Source organism: Canis lupus, chromosome 27 (genome assembly GCF_011100685.1).
Source record: "Canis lupus familiaris isolate Mischka breed German Shepherd chromosome 27, alternate assembly UU_Cfam_GSD_1.0, whole genome shotgun sequence".
Taxonomy (NCBI): domain Eukaryota; kingdom Metazoa; phylum Chordata; class Mammalia; order Carnivora; family Canidae; genus Canis; species Canis lupus.
In genome coordinates this window covers 31,520,325-31,538,320 of record NC_049248.1, presented here as the reverse complement: position 1 = coordinate 31,538,320, position 17,996 = coordinate 31,520,325, and the positions used below count along the sequence as shown (strand labels likewise).

General features: G+C 33.8%; 1 long non-coding RNA gene across 3 annotated transcripts in view; it reads left to right on the top strand.

Annotated features, from left to right (window-relative positions):
• LOC111092840 overlaps positions 1-17,996 on the top strand; it is a 57,239-nt gene that overhangs the window by 14,185 nt on the left and 25,058 nt on the right. Inside the window, exon 4 of one of the 3 annotated variants that reach the window (XR_005379656.1) lies at positions 15,233-15,440. The exons of the other annotated variants lie outside the window; for them this stretch is intronic. This is a non-coding gene — a long non-coding RNA (uncharacterized LOC111092840). Of the gene's footprint in view, positions 1-15,232; positions 15,441-17,996 lie in introns of those variants that run through there. 3 annotated transcript variants of the gene reach the window in all.

The window sequence follows — 17,996 nt, the reverse complement described above, 5'->3', positions numbered from 1 at the left end:
ACCAGGGGTGAATATTTCTAATCAACACCAGCTTAACCTATTGGAAAATTTCCCAGTAGCCTGGAGGTTTCAGAAATTCGAACTCTTTCTTTTAGTGCTAAGTGAATATATGACTTAAAATTTTTTTATGATGAGAACTATTAATATCTACTCTGTTAGCAACTTTCAAATATGCAATACAGTATTATTGTAGTCACTATGCTGTATATTACATCCCCAGGACTTATTTATTTTATAACTGAGGTTTGTACCTTTCAACTTCATTTGCCCATTTCCTCTCTCAGCCTCTCTGGCCACCAACAATCTGTTATCAATATCCATGAGCTCAGTTTTTTGTTTTTTTTGCTTTTGGGTTATTTTAGATTTCACATATAAGTGAGATCATACAGTATTTTTCTTGACTAATCTCAGTTGGCATAAGGTCCTCAGGATCCATCCATGTTACAAATGTCAAGATTTCCTTCATTTTTGTGGCTGAATAATATTCCATTTTTTATGTATACCACATCTTCTTTATCTCTTCATCCACAGATGGACACTTAGGTTGTTCCCATATCTTGGCTGTTGTGAACAATACTGCAATGGACATGGGGGTGCCAATATCTTGTCAGGATCCTGTTTCCATTTCCTTTGGATACAAACCCATAAATGGGATAGCTGGATCATATGGTAGCTCTATTGTAATTTTTCTGAGAAATCTTTATCCTATTTCCCATAGGGGCTTTACAATTTACATCCTCACTGATGCACAGGGGTCCCTTTTCTCTAGATCCTCACCAGCATTTGTTATTTTCTGTCTTTTCGATAAGAGCTGTCTTAACAAGTATGAGGGAACATCTCATTGTGGTTTTGATTTTAATTTCCCAGATGATTAGTGATGTTAGGAACTATCTGCTTTGGAAAAATGTCTATTCAGGTCCTCTGCCCATGTTTTTTTCGTCAGTTTTTTGTGTCTGTGTGTGTGTGTGTGTGTGACCTTTTTTATATATTGAGACAAAGTAGTGATCTCTCCTAACCTCCTTTTCAATGTGAAAGAAAGAATGGATTCTATTATTGTCAGAGAGATGATAGGAAGAATTATAGGCCCCGGAGAATAAGAACTAGGTGAATTTAGGCCCATTCCCTAGTTTTTTATAGGCAGGGCATTCAAAACTATTCATTGAATAAAATGGGTGATCAAAAAAATAGCAGTTTCATAATAAAAATATTTTGAGTTCCTTCAAAATTAATGCTATGGACATTTCTAGAGTGATGTTAGCTTTTCCATATGATTGAATTATAACATTTTCTCTCCTTTTGCCATGTCTCCCTAAGAAACCTAAAGTTCTCCTTCAAAATTATATCAAACAACATTGTTAAGGAGATAGTTTAAACAAATAAGGGGGGAAAGGGGGGAAAGAGATCACTTAAAAATAAATTATTTAATCATTAGGACTCCAGAATTAGATATGTTCCTAAAAGGAGGAGGAGAGTTATAGGGTAGGATGCAAGGATTGTATTTTCTCTTGAAAAGACAAGTCAGAGAACATGTTGAAAATATGTTTCCTGAAAATTTATCTTAATGTGCTATATATTCCCATGCCATATTAATGTGCTATATATTGTGGAATTCTCCAAAATATTAAACTCAAATATACTAACTTGATAGGAGGAGAAGATAAGTAAGAACATGGACTCAGGAGTAAAATTCAGAAGAGAATAAAAAGAATTAATGGGAAGTCAATGGCAATCACCAGAATGCTGCTCAAAATTTTCCTCCTTTCAGTCCAGATAAATGGAACACTTTAGTGGCTACCTAAAGGGGGGGAAAAATCAACTTCTGTGGTTCCTTTTATACTTTTGTGCACAGAATGAACTTTTAATACATTCTTATTCATCTCTGAGGTAGCTATTTTTCACCTTACTTTTCCCAGTGTAGTCTTAAAGCATCTACCTTGGAGAAAAAAAAATCAGTTTTGTATGCCAGTGTTTCAATGTGCTCAAATACATCTAAGAAATGCAATTTCTTAGGGCTTGCTGCCCAGGACTGAGGGACATGGAGCAAAAGATTGAGATTGTATTGCCCTGATTTTCAGTCCTTTAGGTTTACAGGATGATCTGAATGGATCAAAGGCCCTCATGGGAGCCATGCAGGAGACAGATACATTATGTGAAATCCATCACTCATAAGCCAAGTGTCCATTGTGAGTATGGCTTATTCTAGGTGCCAAATGATCCAACCAACCAGCTTTGGGACAGGTTATCAGTTTTGCTGACAGACTGATTAAATAAATTTAGAAAGTCCTGGTTAGCACACAAGCTTCACATGAATCATACTTTCACAAAGATTATGTCCTCCTGAGAAAGTTTCTTCACCCTTCTGTAATGAAAGAGTACTACAAAATACTACAAAGGTATTTTGACCTATTGAATTGCAAAATCATTAAGATCTTTAGATCTGAAATTTTTCACCATTGTAAAAAAAAGTTTTTGGAAAGAGAGACTCACACTCAAAAATACTTCAGATAACTTTACAGGTAGGAAAAAAGAAAAAGAATGCTTACCTAGATATATATGATCGTATTATTATCCAAAATAAACGTATGAGTTCATAAGAAGTTCAAGAAGAGATAATAGTAGATTATGGAAATATTTGATTCAAACTTTATAATAGAAATATTAAATACAAGAATATTTAGTTTAAATAATGGGCCAAGGCTACACACAGGTCAAATAAGATAAAGTTGATATTTTCCCATTGGTTTCAAGAGATTGTGGAGGGCTAAAATATGAAGTGAAAAGTAATATCATAAGTACCTAATGAAGAGTATTAAATGCACTGCTTTATATAGAATATTTAAATCCCTGGTATATTGTGACTAGTTGGTGAGCATTAGAGATGTTATTGTTATTGAGTAACTTGGCTGAGAAGTGTGGAGGAGTTTAAGATAAATAGAAGGGAAAAAATAGAACAGAGTGTTTTCACATTTAGTTGTTTCCAGATGTTTGTTTGTTTGTTTGTTTGCTTTGGTGTTGCTGTTACTTAAATCAGGAGAGACTTGATGTAAGAAAAGATATTCAGGCAGGAAGAAGAGGATGGAGGTGGAAAACTGGTATAATTAATGAAGAAATTTAGGTTGGTGGAAGGAGATGGGATCCAGAGCTGAGTTGAAATTATTATCTTGAGAAAAATACAAAGAATATCTTTTCACTGAGATGGGGATGAAGGAAAGATGGATGAACAGAAAGAAATACGTTTGAACATGGGTATTACAGAAAAGTGAAGTTCCTCTCACATGGCAGCCTCCATTGTCTGTATGGAGTCATGAGTAAAACCAAAAAGGTATCACAGGAGCCAGAAGACTTTTAAATTTACTCACAAATGTTAGACATCAAAAGTACCAGAGTATCTTTTGCCAGACAAAAAGAGTGCCTTAGCTAGGAGTCTTGATCTTCTTTCCTCCATCTGAGAGAACCACATACAAGAGAGAATACTCATCTGTATAATCATTAGGGGAACTTCACATATCAAATGCACTGACCCATATACATTTGACAGCTATTTTCCAGTTGATAAAAGCCTTTTGCTAAATGCTTCTCTGCCTTCATTTCAGACATTCTGTATGTGTTCTCTAAGCTTTATTTAATCATCATTATTATATCTCTTCCCAAAACCATTTATTATTTTTCTTTTTGCTCATTATCTATTATAGCAGATATTTTTAAATCTTGTTTTTATTTTCCTAGTAGCTTATGGAATATCTGTCTTTTTGATGGGGAAAGGGTTGCTTCTTTGTTTATAGATATTCTTCTCTAGTCAACCAGTAGATATTTTACAGCTATGTTTGAAGGTGACTGTTTTCCATGTGTTATTCTGTATACTTTGTTCTCTTCGGGACAAGCATAATGTTTTCAGTCTGAGGTTATGTACACCTGGATGTTATTTCTAGCAAAGGAGAAAGTTTGAGGCAGTATAAAAGAGATTCTCATTTTGTCTGACATATTGACAACACACAGTGATTACTCTGGTTAGCTTACCATGTTGTATTACCCATTGGTAATTCAGCAAAGCCTTTGAAATAAAGAACATTCTTTTTTGTCTGCTGATATACCTTGAAAGGTAACTGAGGCAATTACCTTTTGAGGCCAGAAAAGCCCTGTGAAGAGCTATGTCTTTTTAGGCAAGAAACAACTTTTTAACAATATACTTTGATAGTGACTTCACAGAGACAGCTAAGGAAGATATAAAAGAAATATAAGATTATAACTTTTATTTTCATGTAACAATCTAAAGGGAAAGGAGACTATAAAAATTGCTTATCAAATGAAAGACATTTTAGTTCTTGGAATATCCCCAAAGTAGTAGTTAGAATTATTCCTAAGGACGTGAAATTTGAATAAGGTAGCAGCTGAAGAAGAGAAAAGTATGAACTTACAGAGAGTAAGTGATAAAGAAAGACAAAGAAGCAAGAATAATGAGCAAATGAGAGAGAATAGATTTGCTTTATCTGATGTTATAGCAGGCAATATGATGACTCAAGAAAATAAAGTAAGGGGGTAGTTAAGAAGCCCACGGGTGTGTACCAGGTAAACTGGGCAATGCGAATCCACTGGTATTGTCTAGCATATAGATATGAGTGATCCAAACAGAATTTGAGGAAAATTAGTCTCACTGTAAGTAGAAAATAGATCGAGAAGATAATAAGAAACTAAGAAAGTGAAACACTAGGTGGTGGGTATCAAATGGCTGTCACAAATGTGAGGCAACTATTAGAATGAGCTTAGAATCTGACAGAAAGTGGGCAGCCTGGGTGGCTCAGTGGTTTGGCGCCACCTTTAGCCCAGGGCCTGATCCTGGAGACCTGGGATCAAGTCCCACATCAGGCTCCCAGCATGGAGCCTGCTTCTCCCTCTGCCTGTGTCTCTGCCTCTCTCTCTCTCTCTCTCTCTGTCTCTTTCATGAGTGAATAAATAAAATCTTAAAAAAAAAAAAGAATCTGACAGAAAGAGCATGGAGACCTTTGTTATCCAATATTTGTTGAAGAAGGATCCATAGATGGATGATGAATGAAACATGGTGATAAAATTAGAGTTCACTCAAGCATTTCTTCCTTCTTCTATTCAATCAGGTATTTCTAATTATCCAATCCTTGATTAACTAAGAAAGTTTAGATTACTACAAAGAGCAAGGGATTAGAGTAAGATGACAAAGACTGAGTACTGACTCCTGACTTATAAGTCTCTTAAGAATACTTTAATCTAGAGCTTGGTTCCTTCATCTATATTGCATTAAAGGTAAAATTTTTCAACCTGTGAGGATCAAACTGGATATTTGTAATAATTCACATATAGTTGAAATGCACTCATTCAACATATGTAAATTCCAGTTTCCATAGAAATAAAAGATTTGTGAAAATATTTTTGAAGAGCACAGACTCCCAAATTAAATATATGTATATTATTCTTGTTATTTCATTACATATTCTGGGCACAGCATGACAGTAAGTGCTGAAAGTAAAGTAAAGTAAGTAAATTAAGTAAATAAAATGTATTCTCTGTTCTTAAGAGACCCAGGACAGATGTATATAAAATCATTGAGTAAAAGTGCAAATCAGTATCTGATTAGGGGCAGCAAAGAGACATAAAAGCAATATATGCATACAGTTTTCAGGTCTGTCATCCTTGGAAAGGGCATATTTGGAGTTAGGACTTGAGTTAGGGTTTCAAGTACAGAAAGAATTTAATTAGGTAGATCCATTGTAAAGTATGATGATCTCGAAGATCTTCCTTAAATGCCTTCAGGAATGGGACTTGTTTACCTTTTTAAAAATTTTATTTTCAAGACTAACCAAACAAACAGTGCATATTTACACCATCTCGGAAAGTGTAACAAACTATCATTAGGTGGAACTCAGACGGAATACATCTACAGTTTGTCAAAGGACTTAAATCAGAAGAGAAAAGTCTGCTGGTCACCCAAGTTAAAGTCATTAACTGATACCATCTTATTCTTATCCTGATAGAAGCATAAAGAAGAGCCTTTGTTAGAAATAGAATGCTAAATTCCAATAGAAATGTCACAATGAATTTTTCTAGCACGAGGCAAAGTGCACTTTGAATCATAAAACATTAGTAGAGACATGGTGTCATCACAAAAGTTTTACTGTAAGAAAATTAGTGTTCGACTTTTAATTAAGAATGATTTCAAAATGCTTAGTGACTCGGTTACAACAAGTTCGCTACTTACATGAATAGTACATTGTTATCCAATGTACTGTTTTGAAATTATGTAAGAACTTATCATGGGAGCTCGGTCTTACTGTGTTGCTGAGCAACAACTTCTCTTGTCGTTCATCTGACAAGTTGGCAGGAAAACTTTGTTTAAGATTGAACTTCACTGTTTTTCATTTAAAAAGAGATTGGGAGACCAGTAAATTGTTCTCTGTTCTCTACTGAGTTATTATTACAGTATGTAACTAGCTATTTTCTCTCTGTTGATACTGCAAGGAGACCATTTCTTTTTATGAAGTCATAACTAGAATTTAATGTTTTAAAGTAGCAGTATGTTTTGTTTGTTTAAAAATGCAGAATTTTTTTCTTCTAAAATAAGTCTATTGTGCTATAGTTCAAGGGTACAGTGAATAACAAAATTCTTCTTAGCTAATAATAAGCATAAGTATTTGGTACTTATGACAAGCTGTGTACTATATTAGGCACGTTGATTTTTATTAGTTCAAGTTTCTGCCTAAATACCACCATATCAGAGAGCTCTACCTCATTCACCTTAACTCCTCCACTCCTAACTCCAGATCTCCTTTGCTATTTTATTTTATTCATAAGACTTTTTTTTACAACTAATATAGCACATGTAATTTGCTGAATTACATATCTCTCCACTCCCTCAGCTACCATAGAGAGCTACATGAAGCTATTTAATTTTTTCCCCAGATTCTGCATAATAATAAAGCAATTAGGTATATCAAACAGCACAATAATAGCTGAATGCATGCATGGTAAATAAACATTAGTTGCATTATATTATCATGGTTAATTAATCAAGGTTATGGTTTCAGTATCCAGATATGCCAAGTAGTTCTATAATTCATAAGTTATAAAGTATATTATTAAAGTTGTATCATAAAAATTGTACCATTGATACAAAAACACAAGGAACATCAGCCAAACATCACCATTATGAGGCAACACTGATCTTTTTTAATTACATAAAAACTTCCAAAAATTAATGTTTTCCAACATTGTAAGAATAATCTATTAATTATGTTCATAATAATAATAAAATTATGAATTAGGATGGGTGGTTCTATTTTCTGCATACATTCTCCCAGAAGATGTTTTATTTGAGGGGACATTTGACTTTAATGAGAAACAGCTGAAGTAGTAATAACAAACTAGCTCCAAAAATATTCTACAAATATTACCTCATTTGTTTCTAGACAATTAGTAGATATTAATTGTTAATTTATTCTAACTGATCTCAAGATCCACATATTTAATATTTAAGCCATTTCTGCTGCTCTTTTCAAACTCTATTTTCAATTTCATTTACAAATGTTCTCTTGAGAAGAATACAGTATATGCTCCTTATCTACTAATACTTAGACTATGAAAAGATAACAGAGATCATTTAAAACTGGTAAACCCTTCCTGACAGCATATCCTGCTCTTACTGTCTCCTCCTCACACTGTAGACAAGATCTTTAATCAGAACTAGCAGCTAAGGGTTGTGCACAGTGACCATCAAACACTAGATGAGTAAAGGAGAAAGTGTCACCAAAGATCTGGATCCCAGAAAAGAAACTAGCCAACTAAAGAAATACTGCAGAATGAATAGAAAAACAAACCAAAAAGTTAAATTAAGTATAACAGACCTCCTAATGAGATTTTGAGTAGATACTAAATTCATGAAAATGAAATAACTAAAGATAAAGAAATTAAAATATTTTAAAAGTCTTATTAGTTGTCCCTAATCATAAATACTGATATAGGTAAAGAAAGAAGTAGTTAGCTGGAAATGAACATGAAGTTTTTTCCCAGTAAAAGGTGCAAATGTATAGATTGATAATGTGAAACAAAAAGGTACAAACATGAAAGAATCAGAAATTCCAAAACCCATTTAAAAATATATACAAAATTCAAAATAGAGAAGGCAAGGGAGTAAATAATGAAACAGAAATAAAAATTGGCACAGTGGGGATGTAGCTATTTAAATAAATTTAAATTATGTGATCAGGAATTTTTAAAAAAGAGGAAAGAAGAAAGAAAGAAGAAAGAAAGAAAGAAAGAAAGAAAGAAAGAAAGAAAGAAAGAAAGAAAGAAAGAAAGAACCTATCTAGAATTTACCTTGCTAGCCTGCACAATTATGTAAACTAATCCCTTTCAATAAATCTCTAAATATGTATCTTCCACTGCTTTTGTTTCCCTGGTTGACTACTGACTGATATAGATTTTGGTACCAAGAGTAGTATAGAGAGGAGACAGTGGTAGGCTGAATTTTGACACCCATTTTTCACCAAGATATCCATGTCTTAATTTCTGTATTGATACATAAAAACTAAAATATATGATGATCAGTATTTTGTGCACCACCAAACAAATAAATTTAAAGCCTAAATGAAACACATAATTTCTGAAGAAAATATAGGCTTTTAATTTGAAAGCTTGAAAAAGACCAACTCCACAGATGAAGTAGACAATTTATCAAGCATCTAATAGGAAAATATAGGCCCAAACAGATTCAAGGTGAATTCTAACCTTGAGGAAAGATATTTCAATTGCTTGATAAATTTTTTGTAGAATGTAGAAAAAAGAGAAAACTTTCCAATCATTTTTATGTAGTAAACATGATGTTAACATCTAAATCTAACAAAGATGGAACAGAATCAAAACAAATTTATAGATAGATCAATATCACTTAAGAATATTGAACCAAAAATCCTAAATAAAATATTAACTATTTGACTTCAACATCACATTAAGCAAACAAGTGGAATTCATACCATGAAACTAAGGATTCATTACTGTATATAATCATATTACTAAGACTAAAGGGAAAAAAAACCCACAATCATTTCTATAGATGATGAAAAACAATTTGACAAACCTGAATTATAAAATCTCCTAGGAAAAATGAATGAACAATTGTTTCCTCATCTTTTGGATATACAAATACTGAAAAATCCAGCATCTTTTCTAAGTGATTTATAGGCAAAGATGCCCGATATATCTACCAGTATTTAACACTCAACTGGAGAAATTAGCCAGTACAATTAGATAAAAGAAAACAAATGAAAGCATAGTAAAACTGTACATATAGTTGTCAGTGACATGACAATATAGCTGGAAACTCCTAGAACATCAATGATAAAACAATAGCACAAATACAAAAATAATAATCAGGCACAAGATATACTGAAGGGGAATACTTCTTTTAGAATAACATGAAAAAGGTAAAAACAAAAAAAAAATTAAGCTTATAGAGGAAAGCAAAAATAATAGTTCCCAAAAAGTGCAAAATTTGACTTCAGTAAACAGAAAGACTTTGTATCAATAATTTGTTCTCAGTTAATTTATGAATCTAATGCTTTCCCAATCAAATACTAATTAGTTTTGTCCTGGAAATAGACAAATTGATATTAAACATGACATAGGAAAAATAAAAATGCACAAATGACTAGGAAAATTCTGAAAAAGAAAAGCAATAGGAGAGGAATTATCCCTACCATGTATTAAACATACTACAATGGCTCTATCATTAAAACAGTGTGATCCTGGTGCCAAAAATAGACCAATTAAACAAAATAGAAAGTTGACAAATATACTCAGTATGTGATACAGTGGACTCAGAATGTACATATGGAGTTAAGACAAATCTCATATTCCTGTGGAAAAAAGTGAACTTCCAATAAATGATGTTAGGGCAATTGGATAATCATATAAACAGATCAAATTGATTCATTTTCCAATGCATACATAGAATAAATTTCAAAGAAATAGGTATAAGAAACACTTAAGAATTGAAAGAAACTAATCAAGTATTAAGGGGAAAAGATGGTTGAATTCCTCGATTAGTCAAATATAAGTCAGGTTTTCTAAGTTTCTTTTAACATGTAGTGTGATATATGAAAGAAAAAAAAAGGTATAGTTGAAAATTTGAAAAGAAAACATCAGGGGGCATCTGGGTTGCTCAATTGGTTGAGCATCCAACTGTTGGTTTTTGGCTCAGGTCATGATCTCAGGGTGGTGAGATGGAGCCCGGTGTTGAGCTCTGTGCTCAATGGAGAGTCCCAGATTTCTCCCCCCTTCCTCTGCCTCTCTCCCTACTCACTCTGTCTTGCTCTTTGTCTCAAATAAATAAATAAAGCTTTAAAACATTTTTTAAAAAGAAGAAGAAAACATTAGGACAAAATAGGGACACTTTTATTATCTTGTGTAGAAGAATGTTTTTTTTTTTAGCAAAACTTTATAACTATAAAGGAGAAATGTACAACTTGTATAATAAAAGACATCATAACAAGGTTATGGAAAAGCAATAAATTGAGAATAAAGTTATAACATGTATAACAAAGGGTTAATACACAGAATTTTTATGGGATTCATTTAAGTCAGTGAGAAAATCCAACAGAGAAAAATGGGTGAATGCTATGAATAATCTGTGTACAGAAAAAGGAACAAGAAATATATAAAAACATTCAATTATACTCATAATTATGGAAATGCAAATAAAATAAAATGAAATACTTTTACTTCCAGAAAAGATTAGTGATATTCACATTGATGAAGTATAGAAAAATGTACATACTCATGTTCTGTTGGTGGGAGTATGGAAAATAAAGGCCTTTTATAATAATTTCAACAAATTTAAATTTGCATATGCCTTTCCATCTGAGAGGTTCCATTCCTTGTTATCTAGAAGAAATCTTGTATTTCTGTGCACCAAAATGTCCACTCTAGTATTTTTGCAAATTACAAATACATGAAATAACCCAAAGATTGAATAATAGGAAAGTAATTACATTCTAGACATGCACGCTATAAAATACACAGTAGCTATTTAAAAATTAGGCATTTAATCTATGTCAGTAATATGAAAATATCTCCACATATTGTGAAAGGTGAAAAAAGCAAGTAATAAAACAAGTAATATAGTGTACCACTTACGTAATAAAATGAACAATTGTGTATAGATAAATATCTCCACATATGTAAATGTATGTAAAACAATTTTAAGGATGCACAGCAAAAGACTCACAGCAACTTACTTCAGGTAGGGTAGTAACCTATGGTTTACTGTTAGTGGCTAAATAAGGATGTTCAGGGATCCCCGGGTGGCGCAGCGGTCTAGCGCCTGCCTTTGGCCCAGGGCGTGATCCTGGAGACCCCGGATCGGATCCCACGTCGGGCTCCCGGTGCATGGAGCCTGCTTCTCCCTCTGCCTCTGCCTCTGCCTCTCTCTCTCTCTCTCTCTCTATGTGTGTGTGACTATCATAAATTAAAAAAAAAAATAAGGATGTTCATATTCAACTCTGCTTACATCTTCATTTTTCATGTTCTACGATAACGATATAGCCTAAAGTTTAAAAACCCATGTATTATAATAGTGATTTTTTTTTCAAATCTCCATATAGGGCTCTGATAGTGCTTAAGTTAGCCATTTTATCCTCCTGCTAGGTCAGAATCACATCCAGTGACTTATTTATTACTTATTTATTCAATTTATTTTGAAATGTCACCAGTTGTCACATTGCCCAAGCAGTACTACTGACTTTCTGTGTGACTGATTGGCTCAGGTAGCTGAAGCACAGTGATAAAAGCACTAGATTCAATATTTGAATATACAGTTTTATTTTAGCTCTGTTTCCAGAAAATGGGACGTGCCATTAAGTTCTACATCATCAAGGAAGAGGCCAGCCCAGATCATACTCCCTTCTTGTGCTACTAGTCTCAGGAAAAAGCTACTTGAAAGGCCATGGCTGATTAATAGAAAAGGATTTAACTGATGTTAGAGAATAGGTGTTGGGGTCTGGATATGCAAAGTAGAGCAAAGAGACATGGCTCTTTTCCTCGGAGTTTATAGTTTAAAGAGACAAATAATCAAGTAAGGTATTATACTAAAATGTGACATATGAGGGCATGAAAAATACAGTATAATCTTGGAGTACTAACAGTCAAGGAGGTCAGGTATCCTAGAAGTCATATTTAAGACAGGGCAAGAAAAATTAATGAGAGATAGGTGTAGACTTGGGGGATGCTCTATGCATCTGACAGTTACCATTTCCTACCAAAAGTCAATAAAACCTCAAGGACTTAGGTCTTATTTTTTTTCTTTTTAGTTTCAGGTACAGAATTTAGTGATTCAACACTTATATACAACACCCAGTGCTCATCCCAAGTGCCCTCCTTAATTCCCATCACCTATTTAACCCATCCCTCCAGCCAGTTCCCCTCTGGTAACCATCAGTTTGTTTTCTATAGTTAAGAGTTTGTTTCTTGGTTTTCCTCTCTTTTTTTTCCTCCTATGTTTGTTTTGTTTCTTTAATTCCATATATGAGTGAAATCATACAGTATTTCTCTTTCTCTGGCTGACTTGTTTTGTTTGGCATAGCTCCATCCACATTGTTTCAAATGGCAAGATTTCATTCTTCTCTATGACTAATATTCCATTATAGATAGATATTAGATGATATATGATAGATGATAGATAGATAGAAAATAGATAGATCACATCCTTTTTATTCATCAGTTGATGGACATTTGGGGGTCTTTCCATAATTTGGCTATGGTGTAGGTAATGCTGGTATAAACATTAGGGTGCAGGTATCCCATCAAATTAGTATTTTTGTGTCCTTTGGAGCACTTTAATATTGCCCCCAGATATTGTCTTATTCCATTTGGGCTGCTATAGCAAAATATCATTAACTGGGTGGCTAATAAACAACAGAAATTTATTTGTTACAGTTCTGGAGGCTGAGAAGTTCAAAGACCAAGGTGCTAGCAGATTCCGTTTATGGTGTCATTCCTCCTTCCTTGTTCATAGATCACATCTTTTTACTGTAACCTCACATGGCAGAAAAAGTGTGGGAGCTCTCTGGGAGTCTTTTTTATAATCGGTTCATGAGGGCTCCACACACCTCCCAGAAGCTCCATCTTCAAGTACCAACACAATGAAGATTAGGTTTCAACATATGAATTTGGATGAGCCAGGGGACACAAATATTCAGTGTATGGCACCAATCAAATATTACACTACCAGAAAATTTACTGTAGTTTGTATAATTTATACTGTAAACTTTTTTTTAAAGTTTACAAATAGTAAGGAATACATATTTGTTGAAATATGAGGAACTATCAGGAATCATACTAATATAATAATTGGAGAAAGATTTCCAGAAATAGAAAGAGATCCTTGATTATTGGCTTCTTGCTAAATATCAGTGCTTGCTGGAAGAGTATGTGGACATTGGGAGGGGAGATTGCCAAAGGCAGACTACCAGATGCAGTGTTTTTATTTTTATTTTTGTTTTTGTTTTGTTTTCAGATTTTTTTCATTTGTCTTTCACTTCCTCAGTGCTAAAATGTCTGTCTTCTTACCAACCAAGTACATCGTAACATGCCACTGCACTTTTGTGCACATCATTTTTATTGTCAGAAACATTGTTTGTCTACTTTTCTAGTTGGAAACTTCTATTGATTCTTTTAAGACTGAGCTCTTGTGTGAAGCTTTTAGTCAAGACAATACGATTCTCTTACGATACTCTGGTGTCTCTACACTTAGGGTATTTAAATATCCCCATTTTCTGCTAAATCATGAGCCCTGTGACATCAGAATCTATGCCGTATTTACATCTCAATCTCTAGTGCCAAATGGCACCTGACAAGTAGTCAATCTATAAAGAAGAAAAGTAATTATATTTCAGAATTATTTTACTTAGGAATTAGCTTAATCATTCATATCTAGAAGCTTGCTGGTATCTCACCACTGCCACTGGGACTTCTGCGGTCATGCGAGGCAGTCTAGCTGAGGTATCTGCCTTTTATTTTCTAAGAAATTAGTCACAATAGGCTTCTAACTTTAAAAATATCAGTGTCTGCTTTGTGAGACTTGGCTTAGCCCAATACTGCAGGCCTTTGCCATGCCTTTGAAACTCTCAAAAATCAAATTCAAAAAGTTACATTAAAGGGACTCCTGGGTGGCTCAGTGGTTGATCATCTGCCTTTGGCTCAGGGCATTATCCCAGGGTCCTGGGATCGGTCTGCATCGGGCTCCCTGCAGGGAGCCTGCTTCTCCTGCCTATGTCTCTGCCCCTCTCTGTGTCTCTTATGAATAAATAAATAGTTTTTAAAAAGCAAAAAAAAAAGTTCCTTAAATACATTCTTTGTATTTCTCTACCTACTTGATTAGCCAGTTCATATCTGAAGACAGGAAATGCCCTTGCAAAGAGTCTGCTATGCTATCTGAAAGGTTGTTAAAACATCCATGTTGTGTGGCCCATTCTTTTAAACTGTAAACTACATGCTCCAACTGTAAACAACTGAACAACTCTCTAGCCCACCAATTTTAAAACACTGAATTTACAATAAATGCTTTTTGAATAATTTATTACTATAGAAATATTCAGAAATAATATAAATGTTCAACTACAGACAATCAATTCAAGTATGCCATGTAAAAGAATATGATCCACTCATTTACAAATAAGGTTATATTGGGACGCCTGGGTGGCTCAGCAGTTTGGTGCCTGCCTTTGGCTTAGGGTGTGATCCTGGAGACCCGGGATCAAGTCCCGCGTCAGGCTCCCTGCATGGAGGGGAACCTCTCTGCCTGTCTCTGCCTCTCTCTCTCTGTGTCTCTGATGAACAAATAAAATCTTTAAAAAAAAAAATAAGGTTATAGATTTCTAACTTGTGACTGGAAATATGCACCATAAAAATGACATAAATATTAAATAAGGTAAGTAATTCTTTTGAAATTCACATTGCCTTTGCAATATTTTCTAGTACATGTATATTCATACATTTTAAGTAGAGTGATGCAACAAATAAAGAAAAAATTTCAGAAGATAGAATTTGAGATAGATATGTATGAATTTTACATACATAGAGGTATAGTACCAAAAAGATCTAACATTTCTGGTGCTTTATTATGTATCACTAACTTTTCTAAACAATTTGCATGTATGTATTTAGTCCTGACAACAAACCTGAGATAAGTACTATTATGTTTCCTCCTATACAGAAAAGAAAGTTGAGGCATGGAAAGATTAAGAAAATTGCCTAGAGTTGGAATTTGAAACCAGAAAGTCTTGTTCCAGAGCCTGAATTCTTAACCATATGTCTATGCTGTGTCAGTTGTAACTAAAATGATGACAGTTCATGAAATCACTCAACCTCAGACAGTAGACTAAGGACAAAACTTTGGGGAAAACATTACTAAATCAGAGGTACAAAATGTGTAGCCCATGAAATAATCAACAGCAATAAAAAAACTTTTATAGAAAAATTTTAAAAACCTAGATGTATGAAGTCAATGAATCCAAGGCAAAAAGAAATTTTTGTAAGAGAGAAGAATCAACCTGTCCTTGCTTCTGAAAGTTTAAGATAGGGATAAAATTGTCCATGGATTATTTTCAGTTGGTAGGGTTTTTGTTCATGTTTTGTTGCAGGAGTGATGAGAGAAGTCAGACAGCTCTAGTTTGTGGAATAAGTGCGAGAAGAGGAAATGAAAAATAAAATACAATATAATATTTTGCTAATTAAAATGAAAAAAAAAAGATAACAAGGGACAGATAAAATGATGCCTGAAAAGAATATGCTCAAGGTCAACTTTCTTGTTTTATTTTTGTGTGTTGGTGAAAACACAATGTAAGATCTAACCTCTTAAATTTTTAAGTGCAAAAAAAAAAATTTTTAAGTGCACAATATAGTATTATTAACAATAGGCGCAATGTTGTACAGAAGATGTCTAGAACTTACTCAACTTGCATAGCTGAAATTTTATATTCTTTGAATAAATAGCAACTCCTATTTCCCCATGCCCCACCCCCCCACCCCCCGCCCAGCCTCTGGCAACCACCACACTATTCTAAGCTTCCATGGCTTAAAAATATCTCATATAGGTGGAATCATGCAATATTAGTCCTTTTATCACTGGGTTATTTTACTTAGCATAATGTCTTCAAAGTTCGTCCATGTTGTCTTATATTACAGGATTTCTGTCCCTTTTAAAAATGAATGATATTCCCTTGTGTATATATGCCACATTTTCTTTATCTATTTATCCATCAATGGACATTTAAGCTGTTTTCACATCTTGGCTACAGAGAGTAGTGAGTGCTGCAATGAATACAGGAATGCTAATATCACTTCAAGATCTGGATTTCAATTCTGTTGGATGCATTCCCAGATTGCTGGGTCATATGGTAGTTCTATTTTTAATTTTTTCAGGAACTACCATACTGTTTAACATAGCAGCTGTGCTATTTTACACTCTCACCCATAGTATACAAGAATTCCATGGGACACCTGGGTGGCTTAGCGGTTTGAGGGTCTGCCTTTGGCTCAGGGTATGGTCCCAGAGTCCTGGAATCCAGTCCCACATCAGGCTCCCCGCATGGAGCCTGCTTCTCCCTCTGCCTGTGTCTCTGCCTTTTTCTGTGTGTTTCTCATGAATAAATAAATAAAATATATTTTTTAAAAAATATAGTTTCTCCATATCTTTGCCAAACGTTGTCTTTTGTCTTTTGCTAATAGCCACTCTAACAGATGTGAGAAGATATCCCATGTGATATTGATTTGTATTTCCCTGCTTAGTGACATTGAACAACTTCTCATATACCTATTGGCCATTTTTCTGTCTTTTTTTGGGGGGAGGGGAAATGTCTATTCCAATCTTCTTGTCCATTTATGAATTGAGCTATTGTTATTGTTGTGTTGTTGATGATGTTGAGTTGTAGGAGTTCTTTATATATTTTGTAAATTAACCCCTTGTCAGAAACGGTTTGCAAATATTTTCTTTCATTCCATAGGTTGTCTTTTCACTCTGTTGATAGATTCCTTTCCTGTGCAGAAGCTTGTTAGTTTGGTGTGATCACGCTTTTCTCTTTTTGCTTTTGTTGGCTGTGCTTTTGGCCTCATATCCAAGAAATCATTACCAAAATCAATGCCATGAAGATTTTTCCTTTGTTTTCTACTAGGAGATTTTAAGTTTTCACATCTCGCATAAAGTCTTTAACGCATTTTCAGTTAGTTTTGTGTTTAGTGTAGGATAAGGGTCCAATTTCATTCTTTTGCATGTGGATAACCAGTTTTCCCAGACTATCCTTTCACCATTTTGTATTTGATACCCTTGTCAAAAATCAGTTAGCCATATATGCATAGATGTGTTTCTGGAGGTCTATACGTCTACCTTTGTGCCAGGACCCTACACTTTTAATTGCAATCGCTTTTAAATATATTTTGAAATCAGGAAGTGTGATACCTTCAGCTTTGTTCTTTCTCAAGATTGTTCTGGCTTTTTGAGGTTTTCTGCAGTTCCGTATGAATTTTAGAATTTAGAATTATTGTTTCTATTTCTGTGAATAATGCCATTAAAATTTTAATGGGAATTGCATTGAATCTGTACATTGCCTTGGATAGTATGGACATTTAGATAGTATTACTTATTCTAATCTGTGACCATGGGATATCTTGCTATTTGTTAGTGTCTTCTTTAATTTCTTTCATCTAAGATTTGTAGTTTTCAGTATACTAGACTTTTGTCTCCTTAGGCTTAATCCTAAATATTTTATTATTTCTGAAGTTATTATAAATGGGATGTTTTCCTAATTTCTTTTTAACATAGTTCATTGTTACTATTCTTAGTGTTTTTTGTTAGCGATTTTTATTCATGTATCCTACAACTTTACTCAATTCCTTTATAAATTTACTATTTTTTTGTTATATCTAGTACACTATTTTAATAGCATACAAAAACTTTTTTCCAACATAGCTTCATTTTCTCC